At 37.1% G+C, this 2339-nt stretch overlaps 1 protein-coding gene across 1 annotated transcript in view; it reads right to left on the reverse strand.

The window, feature by feature from the left end:
- The window catches only part of mknk2b (MAPK interacting serine/threonine kinase 2b), a 13659-nt gene that overhangs the window by 7952 nt on the left and 3368 nt on the right, over positions 1–2339 (reverse strand). The gene's annotated exons all lie outside the window — the stretch shown is intronic.

The raw sequence follows: 2339 nt of genomic DNA on the forward strand, positions 1-2339 counted from the left end.
GAATTTAAAATAAACATTTGCATTTGAATGCAAAAATAGTACAATCAAATGTTAGGAGTGCGTCAGGGAGTGTCATCGGTGGAGCACGAGATGCGGTGATGATGATGCAAGTGATGTTAGTTAGTCTAGCCCACGAGACGCCCAGTTGCTGCATTATTCATTCAAAATATTAGAGAAATAAAGAAGCTCAATGCGGAGAAGATCTTGAATGGGTTAAAACCGAAACCAAGCCATTCACACAGAATGCATATTCAGCGCATTTTTCCGATGGACAAATATGACTGCTGCACTCACGTCTCACACAAGAGATGTAACCATGCAAAGTTAAAACAGTTTAAACTTTTAGAAAACACGTCACGATGGCACCCTAGCCTCGGGAGACAAGCCAAAAGTTTCCTTAAGACCTATTTAATCGGCATATAAAACATTAGAAATTAGATATTCGTTAAATTTTTATTGTGTGTTTCACTGTTAAAACAAAAAATATTTGTTGTTTGTCTCAATAAATTGGGTTAATTTAAAAATACAGTGGTTCAATTTAAAAAAAAATTTCTATTGCGCTGTTTTAAAAAAGGTTGTAAAAACGTCAATAATTATCGATACCGAACGATATGAAACATTATATCGTTGATACATTTTTAAAGTGTATTTACTTCACCAATATTACAACCAACATCGGAGACGCATCATATAATCTTCACTTCCCTACAGGTACGGTTTACTAACAAGGTGACAGTGCCAACTACTGGCTTGGCATACGTAATACAGCGTTTTAGGCCGTTTTTGCGGATATGTGTAAACACGAATCGTTTTGAAAACGTTGTGTATACGTGAAACTTTTTAAAAACGCAAGGGAAAAACGTTTCTGTTTTTGACTACACCGCTGTCGTGTAAACGTAGCCTAAGAGACAATCTGATTTCAAATTAAACCACTTTAAAGTAATAGTTCACTTTTTTTTGGTGAACTATCAAGTGTGTTTTATGTATGAAATGCAAACATATATAATTTGATGTGCAAATTTAAATGTTTAATGTTGATTTCGCCTCCACTTTCACTGTATGGAGAGAAAAATACTTTTTTGTTTCAAAGATTAATGAATGTCATATGTTTAGAACAACTTGAAGGTGAGTAAAAACTGAATTTTATTGTTGGATGAAATATCCCCCAAAAAACTGCATTAATTTTTTTTTAAAGTGACAATGAGGGGCCCACACCATTCACTTAATCCCCGAGTACAACAACCAAATGCACAAGCAAAAGTTACTGTTGACATTGAATCACATCCTCCCCCATGTGAGGCCTCTGTGTTTTCCTGACTCTGTGTGGCTCTTCCAGCTCCCTGGATTAGCAGTACTATTGAGAACGTGCAGACGAGCACACAATGCGTATCATGGTCAAGAATGAGGCCTGCAGGCCAGCACATTCCCAAAAGCCCCAGCGCTGCTGCCACACGGCTGAGTCAGCAATCAATCCACTCAAAAGCCGCCCAAAAAAAAAATTACGGGGTATTATAAATGCTTGCGGGAACCTGAGGGATGTGGTGACAGATTTCACCTAGTTGCTGAAGTCTAAACATGTTATTTGCTGCACAGAAGAGCTTTTACAATATGTTGGCAAATACATTGTATGCTATACCATGCAAGTGAGAGTGCCCATAAATCTCCATGTTAGCTTTAGAAGGGGCCCTATAGAGTCTTACCACCGTCTGTAAATCAAACCTCACTTGTAAACACTACCCAGGACCAGCTGAGGCAGCTACTGGGGTTGTTTTCATTCAGCCTTTCCTTTTGTTCAGACCGGGACGCCACAGATCTCTCCCCCCTGACACAAACTACGCAAAGAGGAGGAGGGGGTTGGCAGGACATCTGGTGAGAGTTGTCTGAAACCCATCCCAGCATAAACTGACCTAATGCTTGTAATGATCCACCCCCCTCAGGGATTGAAACACATCCCTAAATCATTGTATCGTCTTTGTGCGGCTGGCCTATACGACCACCTTATATTGAAATAAAATGCTATATTTCTCTTTGGAAAAAAGCATCTGTTAAATGCAAAAATGTAAATTAAAACAAGAAAGACAATTTTTAGAGTTTGATAAAAAAAAATATTGAAATGAACAAAATATAGAGTTTTTATTAAGTTATACTGTAAGAAAAACAAAACATGCAAAATGTCACAACACTTGAGCTTCCTCTAATCAGTAAGTAAAAACAAAACATATTTCTGGCACACAATGTACATTTCCTAATATGCTTTTGTTCTAGATCCGCAATATGAGAGACAAAAAAAAAAAAAAAAAAAAAAAGCGATTAAAAAAAAAAAAAAAAAAACAACAAAA

Source organism: Sinocyclocheilus rhinocerous, unplaced genomic scaffold (assembly GCF_001515625.1).
Source record: "Sinocyclocheilus rhinocerous isolate Xijiao unplaced genomic scaffold, SAMN03320098_v1.1 scaffold1600, whole genome shotgun sequence".
Classification (NCBI taxonomy): Eukaryota; Metazoa; Chordata; class Actinopteri; order Cypriniformes; family Cyprinidae; genus Sinocyclocheilus; species Sinocyclocheilus rhinocerous.